Raw genomic sequence first — 24,235 nt, 5'->3', positions numbered from 1 at the left:
CAGAGAAGTCCTCTGCTCAGAGCCATGCAAATGATCTGCAGTTAAAGTGGTAATACCTTCAGGAATGACAAATCCTAAACAAACCACGGGCTGAGCCAGTAACTCACAAATTTATCTGTGTCAAAATATTTATCTCTGTCAATTCAGAAATTTTTGCACACAGCTTGGTATGATAACCATCTTATTCACTGACACTGGCAGACTCCTGTCCCCCAGCCATTGCTCCTGACCAACTGGCTGTCCAGGTTCAATATTCCCCAGTCAAAGTCACATTCCACCTGCCCATCCTTAGCGTGGAAGAAGGAACACTAATTTCAATCCACTGCAAATGCCTACTAAGATCAGAGCTACTTCATGGCTTACAACAATGTCTTCAATTATTTTTTTTAACAGTAATTCTCTGAAACATTCGAAGGGGGGGGAATGACAAAAAGAGCAATGAAAAATTCATTATGAAAGCGAAAGGAACATTTGCATACACGAATTAAAGGTAGGGGCCCTCCAAATCCAATAGAAAAAAAACCAAGCCCACAAATGTTCTTATGAGTGGGAGAGCAGGGTAAAACATAAGGAAAAGGAAGGGAGTGAAAAATGAACAGTAAAGAAAATATTCATTAATTCTACTCACAATTTTGGAAGGGAGGAAGGGAGCAGACCATTTGAAAATCAAGAGATCGTAAGAAACTGTTATTGAGCCCAAGGGATGGAGAAGAAAGCAGATCAGGAAATGTTTACAGAGATAAGGGAGGTATGTAGAATGGCTGGGCTACTGCCCAGGAGAGGTTTCAATTACTCCTCCAATCGGCACAACAGTGGGATTACAAAGAAAGCATTCATTTTCCTGGAGTTGAGACAGAGTCAACAGGTTTGAAAATACATTCTGGAGTTAGTTTAAGGAATTAAACCAAATAAAATTGGCAAATATCTACAGTTTAATGTTGAGAACAAAGTTTCAAATATGCGTGGCTAAAAATGCCTCAAACTGAAGAGCATGTAAGTAGTAAAATTTTAACAGATGAAAATACAGGAAAAACTTGTGCAGATTAAATAATTTAATACAATTCATATGTCAAGTTTTCTTTCAAGATCAGTGAAAGTGTGTGCACTTCAGTTACAAGACAGTTTATAACTTGCACTTTGCTTTCATTTGTACTCATCCCCAAAAGTATTTTGCTTAAATGAGAAACAACACATTGCATTGAAAACTTTATGAACCTTATGAAAGCCTACATAGTCTTCAGCAACATTAAAACTGTGCTACCAATCTTTCAACACTAAAATAAATGAATGGAAGGTATTGTTGCTCTGAGGTCTCAGTACTTGAGAGACTTAACTGTGTTACATCACACAGTTCATACGTTTCCAGGAGGTTCCTGAGAGCATCAATCTTCACACCACCAGAAATAACACATTAGCATCTCAGCTGGAGCCATGATATAAAGCGAACCAGCCAACCCCATGCCAAAAGAATCAGGAGCATCGTGCAACACAGCACCCAAGCTGAGGGCTGCTGATTTGCAGGGAAGGACCAGGAATTTCTTCCGTCATCTCCAGTTAAGAGCCACAAGCCTGTCCACACTTTGCAGGTACTTCTAAATCCCAGTTCAGCAGCTCCAGGAGGTTCAAATCACATTCTCTTTCTTTCTTATTTCCCCAGACTTTCATACACTCATCCTCTTTCATCCATTCTTCAGTCAATCTTCTGCCCTCCTCTTACACCCTTTTTCTTGGTACCATTTCCACCCTGGATAATCAGACTTGTACAAACTTTCTAAAACTAGTTATACTACATTTCAACACCAATAAAGGACACAATAATTTTGCTGAAAATTACTGGTGGTCCCAACGGGCATGTTTTCCCTAATTATCAGCCTCAGCTGCACCTTTCCCCTCTATACCTTATTGCCCTCAGTAGCATTTTGAATGTTTGTATTTGAAATTTAACTTCAGACTGAGTAGATACTAACTGCTGTCTCTTATTCCCTGCTTGGTTAAATTCTATGTATTTCTCTCTTCTAAACCTTCAACATGAGACAATCCTTTTGCTGTGGTGTTTGGCTGTTTACTCAGTGAGCAAAGACTAAGAAACCCATCCAGAGGAAAAGACAAGCAGAAATGACAAAAAAAATTCCCAAACAAAATAATGTTTTCTCTGGCTGATACACTGATACTTCATTTCTGGCAAGGTTCTTCACCTCATAAATTGATCAAAGGCCATTAGCTGAGGCACTAAGTTTAATTCTAAGTTCAAACAGACACCTGGCTATTACAGGGAGAGCACAGCTACATCTTTAGGACTTTACACCAGATTTATTTTTAATTCTAAGCTGGGAAATCAAAGAATCCAGGCATAAGAAGTAAAGAAAAACATCCATTTGTAAGTAATAAAAAAAAGAAGGGCAATTCTGCATTGATATGAGACAATGTAAGTTGTTTAATTTTTAGGTAATTTTCCTTTCAAAGTTCAAGGCCAATTCCCTACTTGCTCCTATAAAGTGCAGTGATAAATTGTGTTCTCATGTGCTGCAGTGATACATTTGCAGTTACTGGAAATCTTGTAATTTACAGCAACCAGGACTCAATCTCCCTGTGCCTGAAATCCTGGGAAGTGTGCTGGAATGGGGCTGGCAGGGCTTTTCCCTGGCAGCTCGGGGGCCACGTCCTGTCCTCGCTGCAGGGGGCAGGGGAGTGATGTGTGGGCAGCCAGAGCAATTCCCAGCTGAGCCCGGCTGGCTCCTGCCAGGCTGCACAGGGGATGGACACGGGGCAGCCTCCTGGAATGAGGCACCCAAAGGCAGCCAGCCCAGCCCAGCCCAGCCCAGCCCTGCAGAGCAGCTCCAGGGTGGAACAGCAGCAGGAGCTCAGGCTTTGGGAGTCAGGCACCAGTCCCAGATGGGACAGGATTTGGGAGCTTGTTGTCCTGTTCCCTTACTGCCTCATCCCTGCACGGCCAATGGGGGAATGGGGGGCAAGATTCCTGTTTAAAAACGCACAGAATTAGACATTTGTGGCCTTTGGGGGGGAAAAAAGGAAAAAATAACATTAAAAATGGAAATTTAGAATATGCTCAATCCTGTTCAGGTCTAGGATCTTCATGTTTCACAACCTAAGTCAATTAAAACACATCCATAAGTTTTTCAGGGCCCAGACCACGATGATAAGCAGATCCAGGTTCAGTTCTTAGATGCTCCCAGAAATCTCCACTGACATGAGCAGGTATAAGATGAGCAGCACACACAATTTCTACTCTTTTGGGGTTTTTCATACATTGCATTTGTCAGAGCCCAGATCACTTTTCCAGATGCAGCTGCACCACAGGCAGGAATGACAGACTTGCTCCTTCTGTGATGGAGTGCTTTTGGATATATTGACCAAAACTCAAAGGACTTTCTCTGTTCCTGGTGCTTGCTGAACAGTTACACAAGATCTTCTGTTTATAACTCCATCCCTTTTTTTTTTCCCTCTTTAGTATTGCAGGAAAGTTTCTGCTTTTCAAAATATTTCCTGCAAACATATTGCTTGCATATTTCCAAGATGAAACTAATTTTTATATTTATGTGGCATGGTTTGATTATCTGTAGATGCTATTTCATTATTTCCTTGTCTTTCTGGTATTTGTTTCTTCTTTCCATTTTAGCACCAATTCAATAAGAAAATGCAGATTTATTCCCTCATCTCTTTGATGAATAAAGACATTGAATATGTTTTTGTAAGAATGAGTGTCATCATATTACAAAAGCATAATCATACAAGTATCAGTAAGAAAAACATTGAAGAACTAACAGCTCTTAATGGGTATGAGAAACAGCTTATAGAAAACAAACCTTGCTTCAGAACATCTTGACCACACCCACATAAGAGCATATATTTTTCCCTTACATTAAAACGGTATTCAGTAAAAGAAAACAGATTTCTCCTGAATTACAGACAGATTGTATTTACTCCTTCTCACCAGTTATGTTGTTTCTCACCAACTTGTCGCTTCCTCCACATTTTTACCCAAAAAAAGCCCAGCTGTTTATCACAAGAACCTGTGACAGTGACTTATGCCAGTACACTCCTCGTAAGCAACTGTAACTTTGATTTTTACACCGTAATTTTGACATTTACACTGGTCAAGATATGCCCTTCATAGAACACAAAGAGGAAAAAGTTGCCCATAAGAAGATGAAACATCTAATTAGGATCCAAGTGACAACAGAAAAGCCAACAAAACATTCATGAGCTTAAATCAAAACAATGAACAGACAGAACTTAAGAAGCCTGTGTGGATCAATGGATCAGACACGGAATGGGTTTGTGACAGGACCCCCATGGTGTGAACACCAGCCCTGCCTCCAGGAAAGGGCCTGGCCTTGTCCCAGCTCATCCCGGAGAGGGGCCCAGGCTGCCCTGCCCTCCCTGGGCAGGTCCCTCCTGGGCAGGGGCACCCCTGGGTGTGCCAGCCCTGCTGAGCAGGGGCACAGGGGCTGAGGATGCCCCTGAGCATCACTCCTGCTCACAGCACTGCTCAGCCTCCAGGAGGAAAACCAAATGTGAACACCCCAAGGCACAGGGAAAGCTGCCCTGCCACAGCCTGTCCTTCCTCACACCCAGATTACTGTGCGGGGAGCAAGGACTGAGGAGAAGGAGTGCAAATCCTTCTTAACAGTATGGTATAAACAAAATAAAAGTGAAGCATTACTGTGCTTGTCTTTTCTGTGAAGAGGTCAGGAGTTTGCTTTTGAAGGAGAAAGATTTTTTTTTCCTTAAGTCTGTAGTGGTAATAGTATTATCAAAATGGTTAGACAGTCTTAAAAACCATGTCCAGAAAAATATCCAAATGTGCTAAGGAAGTGGAGAGAGAAACTAAGGAATTAGCAAGCACATTCACAAGTTCGTTTAGTTTGGAAGAGACCCCTGGGGACTGGAAAGTGGCTAACATAAAGTTATTTTAAAAGTGCCTGGAGACATAGCAGGAAACCATAGACCAGTTAGCTTGATGTAAAGTGGGGAGAAACTCCTAGAATATCAAATGGGGAAAACACTCGAAGCAGCACAGCTTGATTAAGGACTGACAGTACAGGAGTGGAGAGGGGAGAGAGCTCAGGGGTCATGGTTTGCTCACTTGCTGGGATTCTTTGAGGAGGTTTCTGCCACAGCCCTCAGGGAATGCAGCAGGCACCACAACACAAACCTTCCTCTCTGTTAAAGAAAGCATGTGCCCCGTTTCAGAGGAGAATTAACTCCTCTCTTGATGGCACACCACCCAGGCCTCTGAGCCAAAAACCCGATCATGTCCACACCAAAATATTCCCCAAATATTCCCATCTTTTGGGGAAAGCTGGTCCTTCCACAAATACATTTCTTCCACAGAAATTATCTGAACTAAATCTAATGAACAATTTACTGTTGCTTTTCATCAGCTGTGTCTGGCAATATCAGTAGCAGTGCTGCTTATCAGAAATCCTTATTAATGTTGTAAAATACTTTGCAAGAAGAAATAAAAAGAGAAAAATTAAGAATTGGGTCCTGTTTTTAAATCCTCAAAACAGAAACAGCTTGAAGTTTGATTTCTTTATACTTTACATGAAAGTAAGCACATTCTCTTGATATGCCACAGTCTGTAGATAATGAACCAGGCAGAAAAGACAGCACTGAAAGTCTGCTTTGATTCATGGGCAAGACAGCACAATAAAGACAATGAATATGAAGCCATCTACCACTCAGTAAGCATTTCAAATCAGATTCATGATTATAAATAATTGCTACCATATTTGTAAAACTGAACACTAAATTCCTCTTTTTGTTAAAGACATAATTGTCCAATTCATGTGAGCAGAAGTTATTCTCCTTCCTCTCTCCCTTTTAAGTAGCTGCTACTTTGCTAAGTTTTATTACATGAAATAAGAGACCCGAGATGCTGATCAGCACAGTCAACTGAGCTGGAATGTTACCCAAAAATGAAATGTTGCTGCAGAGGAAACGTTTGGCAAACGCAAAAGTCAGATTGTGGTCACGCAGAAGCATTTCACGATTAGAAATGTCTCATTCTATTCTTCTGCCTGCCCTTGAGGAGCCAAAATTAACTGGGATTTCTGGCTATAGATTGTGAGCTCCCAGCCTGGGCTGACTGCTTCTATGTCATTCTCCCACAGAAATAGCCTGGCCAGAACAGCAGACCCAACACACACGAGTTCACACGCCAGAAGGATCTCTGCATTAGCAGCAGGAAGGCTGGAAAGTATGAACTGAAACTGTTTATTTCATGATTAATTTGGTGCTATGACTCTCATAATCAACAACTTCCACATTTGGGGGGGGGGGAAGTTGCAGAAAGGTGGGATAAGCTTGACAGAGCAGAATTATCAACTGAAAAATTCACTGTTTTGCTGACAACTGATGAGGTTCTTGAAGAAAGGTAGCAACCATAACAGAAACTCAACCAGCAAAGAGTCATAAACAGGTACTGGGTTTTAAAACCAGAATTTGAAACAACAGCAAGCGTTGGGAACAGCTGATTTAAAAGATCAGCTGGGAAGAATCCTGCGAGTTATTTTTTGTCCTGCCTTGAAAAAAAGAATGATGATAGAGAGTGGATGGGCTGCCAAAATTACCTGCAGCTAAACCCAATAAAACAGCCATGTGACGTGTAACTGAGGGGTAAAGAGGTAAGATGGAACCAGAAACTCCGTATGAGAGTTACATGCCTCACATTGTAGCTCACCAACACTACTGATGCTACAAAAAACAATTAAAAGATGGCAGCACAATCTGTGATGGCTTAACTCATGTGTTTGAGCATTGTGAACACAAGTGGGAACTCAAGTGGGAAGAGATTTAAATATAATCTAACACACAGCATTCACAGCCACTGGTATTCACGACTGTTCTCAGATTTTCCTTATTCTTTCACCAGCCTGAAAAATATCTGGTTTCCACTCAAAAAGCAAGTGTCATCACCCTCTCCATATACATCAACAGCAAATTTGCACGTATGATATGGACTGCCATGGTGTGCTTTGAGACAGTTTTTGCAGCCAAATATTTTCTGCTTCATACTCTGTATTTGCTCACAGAAGTTCCAACATGGTGCTTTTCCTCTCTTGCTTCCTCCCTCTGTAACAGAGGAACAAAGATCCCACAGAGTTTCTATTATTATCAACATAAATCAGTTGTCAAGATAATGCCTGTCAGACAAATCCTTTAAATTATGATCTTCATGATGGACTAAAGTCACCTGTTTGTCTTCTTTTCCTTTAATAATAGAATCATTTAGGTTGGAGAAGACCTTCAAAATCATTGAGTCCAACTGTAAATCTAACCCTACCAAGTCCCCCCTGAACCATGTCCTTAAGTGCCACATTTACATGTCTTTTGGTGAAAAAAAACCAAAACCACTAATGGAGTTTGGCTGAACCTGCCCCAGATCCCTGGATTCCACTGATTCTAGGATGCTACTGAAAAGAAATGAGAAGTAATTCTACCTCAGGCTCATCTCCTCAGAGCATGCAGCCCAGTCCAGGCATTCCCAAAGCCAGTTTGCTCATTTTCCATTTCACGGCACTGATAATGTTTTCAGGTTTCAGCCCCAGCAGAGAGAACATGCCTCTGTTCTTCTTTCCTCCTGCACCCAGAGATGGAGCCCAAAGTCCTGGGATCCACAGCACTGCCTGCTGGCAAGAGGTCCCAAGCCAGTTCCCAGTTCTGACTGCAGGTTGGCACAGTCACAAACCATGAGGCCACCTCTGGTCACTGCCTGAAGAAACCCAGAGCAGGAACAGCTCCTCATTCCTCCTTGCTCGTGCATACGAGTCCTCAGAAGCTGGAGGCAGACTCCCAGCTCTGCCCTGTACCTTTCTGAGATGGCTCACATTCCTCAGCCTGGAAATCTGTAATTGCAATCATTCCTAGCCCTAGCTAAATTGCTAGTTTGAAGGTTTCTTCCCCAGTTATATTCCCACAGCTCAATGTCAAATTACACATTATCTGAAATGTCATCTAAGACTTTGGAGGCTTATCAGAGTTGGCTTAACTGGTTAGTATGAGACCTTTTTAATGAGATGATTAGCTACAGAAAACAATGGCAAACCTCGAACCCTTGTATTTGGCTGAGAATATATATAAAAAACATTAGTAAGAGTTTTAGTCCTGGTAAAGTGGTAAGTGGATAAAACCGGCTCTAATGAGACAACCACCTTTCTGAGACTTCTGAGGAACATTTAAACATGGACTATGAAAACACCTCTTTTGTTCCCTCACTACTTCACACCTTTTTGCAAATCTTTGCTTTCTTCCAAGTCCCCATGACAGCAGACAGCTTTCCCTGCACAGAGATCTTCTGCTTACACATTTCACACCAAACCACTCTGAGAACAGCCAGAGTCTTTCCAGATATAGCAAAAGGCACCCATCTTTTCACAGCTATATGAAAAACAATCCCAGGGTTGATGGGTCAGGTTGTTTTTCAACTGCTATGTTGTAAATAAAGCAGTAAATCAAACCATATTCAAACAATGTAAAACACTGCATTTTTTAGACTGGCACATCTCATAAACACCTTGTCCAGTTCATTTCTCTCACCATCCTCTCTTAAAAAAATAAATACAAGTTCTTTAGAGGAAGAGAAAGCACATGAGAAATGTCTTGGCTGCACAGTGAAGTTGAAAATGAAACTCAGATTTATGGCAAAAAAAAGCTAATTACTAGCTTAAACATGGAAACAATTGTCTCATATAATATATTGTGATGAATCAGCAGAGCAGTCACAGGTCACAAGGGACAGTGGGAGGAATGAAAACGCTGCTTCTGTCAAGGGGTCACACATCATCAAGAGACAGAGTGTTTGGGGGAGACCAAACAATTCCAGAGCAGCTGCTCCAGGAGCTGGCCAGTCTGGAATGGGGACAGGACAGACCTCGCTCAGAAAGGAGCGGGCCCAGGGATCAGGAAGGAATGTGTTGCATCCCGTGGCACTGGCAGGGCTGGAGCCAAGGCCCCTGCACTGCCCTGCACGCCCCTGGCACTGGGCCAGAGTGCTGGAGGAGCCTCACGAGACCCCCTGGCACCAGAGCTGCACTGCCTGCTCCTCCTGGATAAAGGAGCAGACTGATGGGGGATAACCAGTCCTTGACTGGCTTGCTTTGGGCTAAGCTGGAAATTCATTCCTTGTTAAATCCCTGGAAGTGCACATGCATGAACCTGAGGAACCAAGTGCCCAGCACCACAAAGCACCTGCCATGGGAATCAAGGTAACACAAGTGGTTACAAGAATGGACATTCCCATAAAAACAAAAAGGGAAGGGGGAAAACAAAAGGGATGCAGCTTAGCTGTTTTAGGAACAGGGAAGCCTGCCTGCTGGTGTATCTCCTTCCTTCCTCAGCCTCAAGTTCACAGCAACTCAGACTTCTGGAACAAAGACCAGAAGGAACCGAGGCATCACTGCCCCATGACACAGCTACAGCCCCACTGATCCATTCCCCTTATTTCCATAAGTATTTAACACACACAAAAAATCACCACTGACTGCAATCAGCAACTTTAGCAGCCTCAGCCCAGCTACCAGCATCCAGCCTTTCTTTTCCATCCTTAACCACTTCCTTTCTTCACCACTGGCTTTCTCTGCCTTCTGTTAATAAGACAGTGTCCCTTAACTGACACAGATCTTTGTGTCACCCCGACTGCTCCTGGGCACAATTGCTGATGCAAACATTCCTGTGGGCAGAGGGACAGCTAACCTGCCTGCTAGCATGGCTTGTCACGTTGCCACCACAAAAAAAAGACTACACGTACTGCTGCCCTTTTTCAAGAGCACACACAGAGCTGTAACATGCTTTTCCTGTTTTCTGTCCATGTTGCTCCTTTATTTACCCTTTTGTCTGTTTGTATTTTCTTGTCCTCAAGGAAAGAGAATTAGACATTAACAAAGACAGCAAAAAAAAAAAGCTCCTGCTCTTCTCAATTAAATGTATCTTCAAACCCAAAAAACTATTATTCTTAACATAATTTAGAAAACTGTCTGCTGTTGAAGGAAAAGGTAAAAGAAAAAAGATGCTTTTGGTTTTATTTCCCACTCACCCTTCAAGTAGCAGCGACATGGTTCCATGGCAGGCTGAGAATATAAACAACACAAAGTTGTTTGGAGAGAAACAGCATCATCCCACTGCTGTATCTGAGGAGCAAACAGAAGAAATTCTTCAGACTTGAAGCTTAAATCTACTACTGATATTAGGAACAGGTGCTCTGAATTAAACTCACCTGTCTTAATTAAGTGCATGATTCTAGGCTGTCTAGCACCTGTGCCTGAAACAAGTTTTTAAATACTTTTAGTACTTTTTTATTATTATTTTTTCCTCTGTACTTTTTTAAAGAGATGGAAAGATGTTTAATGATGGTTAGTTACCACGGAACTAAGCAGATAAAGATTTCTGAGCTAGAGTCCTTCCATCCTGTTTTAATGTCCCATGTATTATTACCTTTTTGGCTTTGACTGTTGAGGCTCATTTGGCCCATGAAAATTAACATACAGACTTCTACAGAAAACTCCCAACTGTTATGGGAGTACAGACGTTCAGCTGATGACTTCACTTCAGGAATTACCTGAAGAAAATCCTATGCCAGGCTTGAGTTTGGTGCAGTGTGCTACTGGAAACATCAGCTCTGACAGGATGCCCAAGACCCAGCAAAGGATTAGCATTTTCCCCTGTGCATCTCAGTATCAAAACCTGCATTGCTCTCAACCAGGGCAATGTGAAGGCTGGTTTGGCTGTTCACTGGCACACCAGCAGGTGACTGTGCTGCACACCTGCATTTTTCCCTGCACTTCCAATCAGAACAACTGAACTACAAGAGGGAAATGGCTTCAGCATCATCCTTCTAGCGGCCCATAAAATATTGAGTCAAACAGGAGAAGAGTTAAAAAGGAAATAAAGTGTTCTGAGGAAGGAGAGGGAGGGGACTGAGCAATTCTCTGAAGATGCACTTTTACTGAAGTACCCAGTTATTGATACAGTCTTGGAGCACACAGCAGCAAAATTCATAGGTGCTGTCTATGAACTGAAGTGATCCTCTGAAGGGATTTCTCTATGGTATCCAGAGTAGAAGATAAATTGAAACAGATGCAAAAAAAATCCTTTTTTGCTCCACCTACACTGTGTAATTATGATATTACTGGAACAAGTTTTTATTTGAATATATTTGAAAAGTTTCTGTTACACTTCTAAAAATTGGATTTTATATAACAGATTTTCCTTTGTGGTATTACATTCCTTCTCCTTTTTCTTTACTCGTTTCTTTTTTCCTTTGTCTATACTATTTTGTCTCTATTTTTACTCTGCCTCTTCTTTCTGTGCTTCATTGCTATTATATTGTGAATATGACAGTTTATTTTAATTAAAGCCCCAGCATCTGGAATTGAGTGATCACAGGATGATTTCAGCTTCCACCTACTATAAACAAAACTGATTCCTACGTTTTTGTACCTTGTCTAATCCTACCCTTCAATAATCCCAGATGCTTCTTTAAACCTGAAAGCATGACTGGGGAGGAGGCAGTGGGATTGAGACCAGTTTTAATATGCAGGTACTAACTGGTGAGCTAGCCAGTCTCCAGACAAGTTCATCGTGCTTGAGTTCTGCTTGCTCCCTTCTCAGGAAAAAAAAACAAAACAACAACTTTGGGACTTTATTATTTTTTTTTCATGTGTATAACTTCTTAGTTCTTGTGGTTAGAGAGCCAGCTTGAAGAAAAGGCAATTCATAAGAACCACAGCCACAATTCTACGATATCACTGTGTGAAGAACAATTTCTGAATACCCAGGATTCATTCCTCAGCTGCTGGATGGACACCTTCTGTGCCTGTGGACACAGAGACCCTCTGCACCCATTCTTCCACCAGCAACAGAAATATTCTTTGCCTCTCATTGTCACACAGGCAGAAAAGTGCCCTGCCCTCACTCAGGTGATGCTGCTGGAGCTCAGCCTCCAGCCAGCACGGGAGAGCTCCCAGTGCAGGGAGGGCAGAGAACTCTGCTGTGGCTCTGCTGGTGAGATGGGCAGGGCAGCCCTGGCACCCCCTGCCAGGGCACAGCAGGGCCACCCTGCACCTCCAGCAGCACAACCACGGGGAAGTTCAGGGGTAAGCAGGGGCACGAGCTCTGCCAGTCACCACTAATATCCCTTCCCAACCCTCAGTCAGGGACTCATACATTTGTACATAGCACAAATACATTTGTACAGAGCTCATCCACTTGTCCATCCAGAGATCAAAGCACAGGGACAAGCCCCAGGTGAAGAGCAGGTCTACCTTGGAATACAGGATATAAGTGTACTCATCTGCTTAGCAAGTCCCTTTGGATATTCTAGGAAGAATGGTGATAAATATATTCATCCACAAGATAAACTATTGATTACTTGTTGCTACCGTGAAGGTTAGTTTCCCTTTATGAAGGGAATAATAAAGTCAGGAGTACACTTTGATTGTCAGAAAAACAAAACAAAAGCCTGCATGAAGCTAAGATTTCCTCATCCTATGGAAAGCACAGTGTAAGACAAGTTTCACTTGTTCCACTGCATAGATTTTCAACGATGAATTAATTACATCTCACAGAAATGATAGGAGAATTCACAAGAGAAATCAAGTAGTCCTTAGTTTTTTTACTTTCCCCACCGATTACAGCACATTCCGGTGCTGTAGTAATTCTCATAGTGAGCTTGTAGCATTTTCCAAGCCAGAACAGCCCTCAGCCCTGTCTCAGTCTAAGCAGAAAAAGCAGAGGTTTGTTTGGGACTGAAAATTACTGTGAAAGGGAAGGAGACACCCCATCTATAACGCTGCTGCTTCCTTTGAGAACGCAGCAGGGTCACCCTTGAGGAGAAAAGACAAGGCAGAAAGAATCGTGTCCTGCAGAATTTCCCACCTAAGGAGTCTTTCTGCTGTGCCTTTTGCAGCCGGACGTGTCTGTCTCGCATTGGCCTTTTCAGCCACCAGCGTGTTTGTGACAAACGTGGGTAGAGCCCTCCCCAAATCTTCGTTCCCGAAGCCCAGCCATGATGACAAAAAAATCAGATTAATAATAAATTAACACCTAGCTGAAGTTTATTTATATGTAATATTAAAGCAAATAAAGATATTTCTTTATTAAAAATACAGTCTTGTTATTCAGTCCTTTGTCAAAAAGAAAAAGGGCTAATTTATGGAATAAATTATTTTGTACAAGGTCTACAATAATACTGACATTCCTTTCGTGCAGAACTACTAATATTTTATTTATATTCTTGTACTGCCTTCAAACCTCAGCCAAGAATCAGGTTCCCATTATGCCCTCTCAGCAAATAAAGAGACAATCCCTGCTAGGAATATGTATCAGGTAATTAATATTTTTAGGGACTTTCTCCCTGATTTTCAGGGTGCCTTTGTAGAAGTAGAGTCTTCCAAAGACACCAACCTGGATTTTCTCTAAAGCCACCTAACTCTTTCTGAAATTCAATTGTCTTCACAGCTAGAAATTCATCATTTACTCTTTTTCAAACTTACATCCAAGGACACGTCTCCTTTCCTGGTACTTTAACCATGACAGCCCATGAAGTCAACATACAGGAAGCATTGCATTACAGCCAGCTGCAGAGCATCCAATGAAAGACTTATATGAAGAAAGAGTAACATACATGATCCCTCACCTTCTACTCTGTCATCCCTGCCAATTTGGGACCTTTATCAAATTTCATCAGCACAGAGTAGTGCAGGATATAAAGTAAAAATAATCATGAGCTAAACTAGTAAGGATCAAAAGATAAATCTTCCATCATTTTTTTAGGGTCATACTTGGATGGAGATTCATTACATGAAGGAACCTCAATCCAGGGAAGAAATCTTAACCCAGGGAAATCTTTCTGCTTTGCAAAATGCTTTTAATACTCATCTCTCCCACAGCACTGTACAGGATCATTTTTCAGCTTATAAATTTGACAGGAGAGAACAGAGGGTAATTTCACAGTTCTTTCATTTGCCATAAACTTTTTGGGGTGTTTATAGATCTTGTAGCAGAAACCACAATTCTCCCATTGGAATGTGACCTGCCACTTCTTAAAGCAGAAGGGAGTATGGCAATGAAAATGTCCCAGTTTTCCTTTCTTTCCAGCAGTGGTTTTTCACAGGTTTCCTCATAATTGCACATAAATTACATACTCCCCTCAAAGCAAAGCTGTCCAAAAGACCACATTAACAGCTCGTGCATCTTCTTCTCTTTCCCCTGCTGTGCTCTTCTTTGGACCAACATTCACCTCCTAATGTGATGACTACACAGTGCATCTTCCTTGGATTTTCACAGAGTCACAGGATCAGCGAGGTTGGAAGAGACCTCTGAGATCGTCAAGTGCAACCTATGAACTAACCCCACCTTGTCAACTAGACCGTGGCACTGAGTGCCACATCCAGGCTTTCCTCAAACACCTCCTCACTGGTTTATTTTAGGTGAAGCACCAGGCAGAGAGAACTCCACTCCTTCTCTCCTAGCTTAAATTTGGATGTCCCTCCCCAGTCTGTCACCAAGGCTAAGCAAGCTGTGCCAGCTCCAGCTTAGCATTTCCCCAGATCTCCTCCTCCAGTGCAGATGTACCTCTGGTGCCCTGTGACACTGCTGCAGCTCCACTGAGCTGGCACCTCCTCAGTGCATCACCCACTGCATCCTAACCAACACCACAACAGGAGGGGGCCTGTCCAACCTCAACATCCTGAACCACAGCACTGCAATAATGAGGCATTTCTCAGGCAGTGAAAGCTGAGGAACTCACCTCATTTACGTGCAGTCAGGAACAGCAGTTACCCTTCCTCACACACTACTTACAGATTCCATCTGTGAGCTTGGACTCCAACAGTACTTTGGAAACAGGGGTGTAGCCTGGAAATAACATAGGAGAGATTCTAATGCAGAAAAATCAATGCTAGTTACCACAGAATTGTGCTTCCAGGAGCAGAACCCTCCATCTCCCCCTGCCCCTTAGACACTGCAGCTGCTGGAGATGGAGCAACGCTCTATCACAGCGTAGCCAGCCAAAGCCAATATGAACTAGAGCTGCAAAGGCAGCTCACAACAGACGTTCATTTGATGAGTTCCACACATTTTGCAAATGTCACTGCTCTCTTAAATTTATATTTTTTCATTATTTCACAGAATACATGCTTTCTTGCCAGCTAACTAATGTTGGAATTGTTACTTAATTAATTGTGGTTTGTCACAGAGATCATCTAAGAAATCATTTGTTTTAATTTTGCTTTGTAATTTATAAACAACTTTCACAGAATGCAAGTTTTAAATAAGTTTATTAGGACAACAGCAGCTTTCAAGATGAAAATGAACATTTTGTGAACATCTGCACACACATATTTTGAGTAATTGGGGGAAAAGCACAGAGAACTGAATGATATGACTAAAAACAACACACTACAATGCTGTGGAACGTTTTGGGGAATTCCAACCATACTTTGATGAACAAAAATTAAACTGTCAAGGAAAGGAAATACCTGCAAAATGGTATTTCTCAATTGTTTACTATTTCTAAGGTCTTCCCCAGTCTCTGAAGTCCTGCCAGGGAATCCTAGAGCTCACCAGGAAGCTGGAGGCAGCTGCAGAGAAGCCCCTTGTCTCCAGACCAGCTCTTGGTCACCATCATTTGCTGTTTGACAACATGTCCCCAAGCCATTCACACCCCAGATTTTGTAACTGAATTGAACACTGCTGTTCAAACTGCTCAAACCAGAGAAGTAATTCCAGGCAGGCCCTGGAAAAGCATTAAAGCATTAAAGAGGGGCACGTCTGTCCTCTCTGCCTTCCCCACACCCGGGCTTCAGTCTGAGGCGTGGGGAGGTGAGCACACGGCCCACGGAAGTATTCACTAGGCTTGCACATGGAAAACAAGGAGAGAAAGAGAATACAATATGTAAGATTTCCACCAATTTCAAAGGAAAAGTTAAATACACGGCAGCCAACTGTGACAGAACGCAAACACCTCAGAAATTCAAAGTCTCGCAATCACAATCCCCCTTATTAAGTATTTGACTTGTTCCAAGATTTAAATAAAAGTATCAATACTGCATGTTTTCTATTCTGTTTATATTTGGCAATACTCAGCAGCATTCTGAGATTTGGAAAAACTACAGTTTTCAGATAATTTTAATTTTGAATAAAAACATCCAACATCACTCAGCAAAGATTTCCTGCACTGTCAATGAAGTTTTTCAGAAAAGACAACTACCATTTATAAAAAACAGACTCAAGTATACATGTGCTTCTCAACTCCTCAAATCCTAGAGCATTCTGCAATTTATTTCCCCACTTTCATCTACTGAGTTTCAGAGCAGCCATGGTGTGATCGTATGTTTTTTCAAGAATAGCTGATGAATACCTGAAAACTCTCCCACTGTGGGACATTCTCTTTTCTCAGAAATGAAATAAGCAGCCAGAATGACATATTTTCTATTTCTAAAAATAAACTGAAAGGCTGGAGAAATCAATGAAAAAAATCACTGCTAAGACAGCACAAAACACAGAATACCAATCACATTTTGGCAATGTGACTAATGAGACAGTCAGCTAATTACCTGATTCTGATAAACTTTTTAGCAAATAATAATCTTATGGGTAATGCTTACTTCCTTTCTAGCACTGACATTTTTCCTAATGAAAAAGCAGAGCAGACAACATCTGATAAAGGCCTCCCTGTCTAAGTGAGCTTTTGGTTTTGTGAACCTTCTGAGGACTCAACTAAAGGATTATTGCTGCAAAGGGGAACTGAGAGAATGGGGCTGTCTGGGAACAGGTTGATCTTTTCTCTGCACTGCCTTACAGGAGAAGGTAATTTAATTTATGTAGCCTTCTCTGCAAGGGTTTCACACATTTCCCTGCTCTACTATCTGGAACTCTCCTGGAAGGCAGCAAAAGGATCTCTCTGTAAGTCCCACTTTTTTTCCACAGGAGTTCACCTACACACCCAAGGCCTCCCTCCTAATTTGATAATCAGCAAATACTAATGAAGAGGAGGTTAATTCAACCAACGTGTGCTGTTTCAGAGAGGTGAAAATAAGGGTAAGTTGGGTTTTCTGCATGTCCAGGTGCCCTACTCTGACCCTGAGCTCAGGTGTGTAGGAACAGTCTCACCAGCTAGAAGACTTTTCCCACACCCACAAGGATCTGCTGCCATCATTTCTCCAGGTGTTGGGGGACAAGCATTATTGTGATCCTAAAAAATACCTGTTAGCATGTCCCCTCCAAATGATTGCAGTTCATTCTTCTGAATAATTCCTCTCTCCTCACTGATCCACGGGGAACTCCTTGGCCTGGGGATGCTGTGAATTGGGGAAGTGGGGGGCCAAGCCAAAAGTGAATTGAAATCTAAGGGCAAGTAGGAGCCCTGCAAACCTCAGCTGCTAGAGGTTTCTAGATGCTGCTAACATCCAACCCAACTCAAGCTGCAGAGATGACAGGTGCCATTGCTCTGCCTCTGTCTGCATCCCTGTGCCGTGTTCTGGAAGCTCCTCTGCACATCTGTACCCTCTGCAGCACTCTGGGATCCCAGGCCAAGGGAACACCCAATGTTCTGCTAATGCACACATAACACGGCTTCTGGCATGGCTAAAGGGTGCTCCATTTCCCTTTTACTGCTCTCTCTCTTAAAAACTGAGATGTCACTGAGCTGGCAGTAATGATTAACAGTAGGTATTACACATCCATAGATGTTTTTTACTGTGACAGAGATTCCAAACAACAAACTTCTGTAGAAATCTTGGCCTGCACAGTAAACAAACAGCTGTTTATCACTGGTCTAATTACCAAGCTAATGAGATACTAATTTCTATATTCATAAAGTATGCATGAGCAAGCATAAGCGTATACAAAGCAGAGCATAGTGACAAATACAATAAATAAAATAAGAAGGTATGGGTAAATAAACATTAATGATCTTTAAACCTAAGAATCTCGTGATGTTTTATGGAAACCTTGCAGGAGCAAGACATGAATGAGTCTAGTAAGTCTAGATATTTCCATATTAACAGCATCCAACAAGTACAAAGTACTTCATTTAGAGAGGAAAAGCAGCAAATGTACAAACATAAACCGGGGAATGACTGTGCTGGCAGCAGCACTGAAAAAAGGGTTGGAAGTAAAAACACAGCAATAAAATAAGTCAAATTAATAATATGCAGGTGCTGCAAGAAAAGGAACATTTTCTGGGAGGTCACCTATAAGCACAAGCAGTAATTCTGTTTTCCTCTGACAATGTCATGGCTGAAGTGCTTCATTAGGAAGGAGCCGGAGGAATTAGTGAGAATCCAAAGTAGCACAACAAAAATGCTGAGAGCTTTGGAAATTGTTAAGCTTAGCAGAAAGGTGGAAAAAAAGTTGAATTCTTCCATTTAGAGCAAAAATCAGAAGAGTAGACTGTAAATTCTTCAATTACATAAAATATTGCACCGAGGAGTATAAAGACTGATTTTCTCCATCCTTCCCTGAGGGATTATGAATATTCACTGGCAGCAGTGGGAACTTAATATATCAGGAAACCTTTCTCAATGGTCAAGCCCTGGACAATTCAGTACTAGAGCAGCTCATGTATGAAAGCTCTGAAGCCCTTGAAGCTGGCAGGTTTGTAAGAAGCAGTATGACAACAATCTCCCAAGAGATTCTTCCTTTAGAGCAGGAGGGTGAGGTTGAATAAATGACACTGCATTTGCTTTCCAGTCCTTCACTTCTGTCCTCAGCCATTCCTTGCTGATTCTGTAGGTATGAAAAGTGAAGGGGAGCAGCTCCTGAACATCTATCTTCTAAAAAAAGCAGAATATACCAGCTTTCCCAACCACACATCCTTGTGTCCCACCTCTGGGGAAGGTGGGACAACAGTCCTTAGGAATACTGTCTCTGAAACAGGACCTCCTTGCCCATACACGTGCTGGCATGAGCCATGGCACTGAGAGAGCTGAGACACCGATTCAGGAGTTTTCTCTGCTCACTGGTGCAGGTGTACCAGCAGGATACACCCAGCAGTGATCAATGGAGTTCCACACTTGTATTGGAGAGCATGAAAGATGAACAAGGTGAAAACAAAGGCTGTGAGAGCTCGGGATTATGTCAACTCTGAGAATGTTCAGCCTGACAAAAACATGGAAAACAACAGGTTTCAAAAATAGTTGTTCTTTCCCCTTTCTACCCTTCTCCCCCAAAATTTGTTCTGAAAGTAATATATGACAAACTGACACTATGCACAACATTACAAATCCTGGCCTGTCAGTGCAAGCCTGACAACAGCTGCCTACCATATGCTTAAAACCAGTCTGGAATTCTAGAACAGTTCTAAACTGAGGCTGGTTTCATCTTTGTCCTTGTCTTTCTTAAGGAGGGATTGGTAGCCGTGGGTTCTGACTGTGTGGAGATGGTGAATGCCCACCCAAGTTATTTAACTAAAGATGAGAAAATTATTTAAATGAAAATGAGATTTCAGTTAGGTTGAATACAATGGTTTTGACCCGATTTTCTCTGGGAAATCCAGAGCTGTGCATCATTCTTCTCATCCATTATCCAGGCTTAGCCTCCCTCTCTACAACAAAGCAAATTCAATTCCCTCCTCTACTCCCAGCGGGTGGGAAAGAGAGAATAAGTCTACACCTCTCATATAGTGCTGAGGTGTTCACAAAATATCAGTAGAGAAGTTCATCACCTCAAGAATCTATTTCTGTTTTGTTTGGGGTTTTTACCATTGTTTGGTTCAGCTGCTAAACTGACAAAACACACTGTGCACCCCAAGCTGTAAATGCTCCCAGACCTGAAACCTGCAGGTCCTGGATCAGCCTCCTCCTTACAAGTAGCTGGATTTTTTAAGGAGTTATCTTAGAGGAGTTAATAATGGGGTGTAGGTAGTTTCTTCGTAACTTCAGATGAAAGTACCTCTGTATTATAAATCTTTTTCTCCCTGTCAAATTATCTCCTTATTAAAAAGGCATTGCATCTTGGAGAAATTCTGGAAATCAGTCAGATTTATTTTTCTAACTATCATCATCATTACAGTCATGGCACTATTTAAAGTAACTGTCAGATAGTGATTTTTTTCCCCTAAAAATTTAGAATCTCTTTTGCATACATATTTTGACTCATATAAAAGGATCTAGATGCAAAGTCCTTATACAATACAACAGTTTAAAAATATAATGTATTTTGTGCATCAGAGAAGTCCCACTAATTTCTTAAAATCATGTCAAACTTCTAATCTTTATTTCATTAAGAGTTTACTTATGTAAATTTTTAATAGAGAAGTTTCTACACGTTATATTTTACACCTACATTTATGCAACATTTAGTCAAGTAAGTAACAACTGAATAAACACCAACAAGCTATTCCAAATATTTTCATTTCCTTTCAACCATTAGGATGTTTTTATCTTAAGAGGAAAACAAAAATCACATGGAAACACTTTTTAGATCCTATCGTGCTGTTAGACAGAAACACTTCATAGTTTTTAAAGTCCAGTTCTGGTTTCAATGTCACGGTGTTCATTCTATATTTATTTGATGCATGGAAATCTTGTTTTCAGCTGTGCTACAGCTATTTGTGACACAATTTACTAGAAAATATTTACTTGCATTAGATGAAAGATACATTGATCTCCACTGGTTGTTGCAGTGGCTTGGGTCTCAGGGATTTCTGAATTTTTCTTCTCCTGTTTCAGAATGTCTCTAGTTCAAGGCTTTTGTTAAAAAACAGTAAATATATATTTTTCTACAGCTGATGTTTATTCCTTTCATTCTTCACACTGTCTCCTAGTGACCAAGAACTACCCTTCTTGCCCCAGTCCCTTCAAAACATTGATTTCCTTTAACATTCTCCAACTTAACTGAAGTTTGAACATCACCTATCACAGCATTTCACTTTCTCTTCTCTTTCATTTATTTGCTTCTCAATCCTAAACAAAATGTTGAAATGTTTACAGGGAATGTATAATTTAGATTGAAATCCCCCCCAGACTATTTATAACACCACTAGCTTTGCAGTCATTCATCTACTTCATCATCTGGCTACCAAGATGACAAAGAAATTTTAGAGCAGTCACATTTTCTAGCTATTTCTATGTGTCTCATATTTTCCAAAGTTAATTTTCATAGTTTTACTTCTTGCTGGAAATGTCCTGGGGAGCAGACACCATCTCCCTTCTCAGCAGCTCCAGCTCATTTTTATTCCAGCTGTTTGCTAGTCAGTCACAAAGCTTCCTGCCTCAGCTTAGCCCAGGGCAGGATCCTGCACGGCCTCCCTAAATTCTCCCAGCTATTCCATTGCTTTCTGCTCCTTTTCCAAAGGTGAGGCCCGTCACCAGCCCGGCATCACTGCCTTCAACTGCTCTCACCTGCCTTCAGCCAACTGCACTCTGCAGCCCTCATTTACATGGAGCTATCAGACTGAAAAACCCTACTGAGAACCCAGAAAACCCCATCAATCAACCAGAACCTGCACACAAAGTCTCATAGTGGCTGTAAGTCCCTGCTAACTCTTGTGCATTATTCTGTGTACAGCAGCCTGCAATGCTGGCACACTGACCTGGGGCTCAGTTCCCAAGGCTCCCAGCACTGGGGATTGTTCTGGAAGCACTGGCTGTCCCCAGGAGTCAGGGCAGCTGCCCTGGGTGGGTCTGGGCCTCCTTGTGCCCTCCCACAGTCTCCTGCACGAGGCAGAGTTTGGCCCGTGGGTCCCTCCAGGCAGCAGCTGCAACATTCCAGCCCCTGTGCAGCTCCCCTGCCTCGCCACTCCTGTGCCACTGCTCAGAGCCCAGAGGTTTTGGGGAGAAGCAGAAGAGGGACTGTGGTGCTGTGCTGACGTGCACCGTGGCAGAAGAGATGGAAATGTGTAGGTGGCCCTTCCCTGACCTCAAAGAATCAACAACTGATCATGTTAACACGTGGATAACGTGCAATCTGCCACAAGTGTCTGCTGGCTCATGCACACCTTGGCAAGGAAGAGAGAATTTCCCATCCTTGCTTTAGGGAAAGTGTTGATACAAAAACAATTGTCAAAACTTCATCATCCAACCATCTGATATTGATCCCTCCATGCCAGCCAGTGCTCTGGATTCTCCAGGAAGCCAACACACCATTTCTAGCAATTGATCCTGTGCAGTAGGAAACCACCCCCCCTGCCTGTCTGAAACCATACCTTCTCCAAAATGCAAAGGAATAAAAATCCAACTCCCTGTAAGAAAAGAGACGGTCCCTCTTGTGAAATTTTGTCTGGAGAGACTGATCAGGTTGTGTCTCCATGGCCCTGAGTGGAGCCCAAACAAAGGGGCAGTGGCTCCCAGCACTGAAGAGCCCACCAGCTGCAGCCTCTGACTGAATCCTGTTCAGTGTGGGCATCTCACTGAGCAGCTCTCTGAACACACCTCCTGCTTTCTCCTTCTCTCATCCAACCAAAAATTGCCCCTGTCCTCACCTAAAATCACACACAATTAATTCACAGGCCATGTTCTGATTTTAAGCCTGAGACCTCCATACAAGACATAAAGAAAAAAAAAAGAGCAATGCAGCTCAAAATCCTCAAAATCCTCTCTCATGGTAACACAAACCAGGAAAATACACAGACTGCGAGAATTCTCACTCTTAACCATCTCCTGACAAAATAAGCTAAGCTTGATGGCCCTGTTGTACAGAAACATATTTAATAGGCATTTGAAGTGAGGCCTAATTCCTAGAGCTCGGTACAGCAATTTTCAAATCATATGTACTTTCTGATTTTTTGGCACACGGGAGGGTCCATACACCTATTGGTTTTTTAGCTGTGACATTAAATATCCTCTTTTCTCTCTGCTTGCAGCCGTTTGTTCATCTCTTAAATATAGCACTAGACTTTTCATAGCCTTCTGCATGTGAAACAGACTCCTCTGCTATCCCTCCCTGTGTGCTAATCTTGTTTCACTAATATTACAATAATTTAAAGTCATACTGGTAAATCTTCTATTAAATATTTTGATACTGAGAACAGACAACACCATGCTACTAAAGAGTCCCTCTAAAAGACTTAGAATCTCTTCCAGATGTGACAATAATTATTATTGTCACAAGTTATTATTGATTTAATAATTTTTCCCCAAGCTGTATGTCCAGGTTTAGTGCCAATCAATCAAGAGACAGAAAAAAGCCTGTTTAATTTCCTAAACTCAGTGAGAAGCATTCACAAAATGCAAAGAATAGTATCTGCACATTAAAAGCAAACCAGATGACAAGGTGTAATAATATGAACAGATTAGCTGAGGGCCTGTGTTGGTAAAATGCCTAAAAATTCTTGGTTAAGTAAGAGGAGAGTTAGATTGTCAGGCAACGTGATTTGGTTGTGATAGAATGAAGCAGTCTGAAGCTGCTGTAAATCTGAAGGATTGCAGGTTTGCCTCCCTCCACGAGGCAAAGTTTGGAAGCTCATCTACAGGATGAGTTTCTGCAGGGCAGGAAGAGCCTTTGAGGAAAGAGCTACATAAAATGTATGCCTGCCTGGAAAACGAAAGGGAAACAAACAAACAAACAAAAATAAAAGAGAAAAAACCTCCAAACTTTTGGGGTACAATCTCCCTCCCTTGGTTCATCGTAAGAGTTTGCTGGACTCAGCGAGAAGCCCTGGAATCACAGGCTGCCACCACCGTGCCACAGGCAGGGACACCTCCTGGCCATGCCTGCCAGTGCTGCTGCCAGAATCTCTGAGGGCCCAATTACCCCAAATGAGGAGCACAAACGGCTCCCAGGGAAGCTTGGGGGAGCTACAGGTGCTCAACGCTGATCTGAAAGTCAGCTCTCTTTGAGTCACACATGAATTGAGGACTGAGCTTCAGGAAGCTACATCTGAATATTGGGGAATTGGCTCTTTCATGAGATAAAAGAAATAAGTTCTGGTTTGATCAGATTATGATAAAAACTCTTCCCATTTATCTTTTTGAAAATGGGAAGTGGTGTGTTTTAAACTCAGCTCTATTTGTTATTTTTTCTTTTCAGAGAATGCTCCTACTGATGTAGAGAGAGGCCCTGCCTGGCAGTGGTGAGCGAGCAGTGCTCGGGAGGAGAGAGCAGAGCTGGTGGAGAGTCCTCGTGGAAGGTGGCAACTCAAAGCTCCAGCAGAAACAACTGGCACAAGGACACTCTCACGTGCCAAATCCCAGCACGCTGCACTGAAGGCAGCCTGCATGCAGTATGAATTACAGGAGAGGAATTTTCTCCCTGTCTGCTAACATCCCCTGCT

The 24,235-nt window shown here is 42.1% G+C and overlaps 1 long non-coding RNA gene across 1 annotated transcript in view; it reads right to left on the bottom strand.

Moving 5' to 3' along the window:
• The window catches only part of LOC114000084, a 144,039-nt gene that overhangs the window by 94,706 nt on the left and 25,098 nt on the right, over nt 1-24,235 (bottom strand). The window contains exon 2 of the long non-coding RNA XR_005564833.1: nt 10,058-10,151. This is a non-coding gene — a long non-coding RNA (uncharacterized LOC114000084). The remainder of the gene's footprint in view (nt 1-10,057; nt 10,152-24,235) is intronic.

The sequence above is a fragment of the Pipra filicauda genome, unplaced genomic scaffold, assembly GCF_003945595.2.
Source record: "Pipra filicauda isolate LSUMZ 115617 unplaced genomic scaffold, ASM394559v2 scaffold36_size6622888_pilon, whole genome shotgun sequence".
Lineage (NCBI taxonomy): Eukaryota > Metazoa > Chordata > Aves > Passeriformes > Pipridae > Pipra > Pipra filicauda.
Note: the sequence above shows the minus strand (reverse complement) of the source record. Positions and strands in the feature narration are given on the sequence as shown.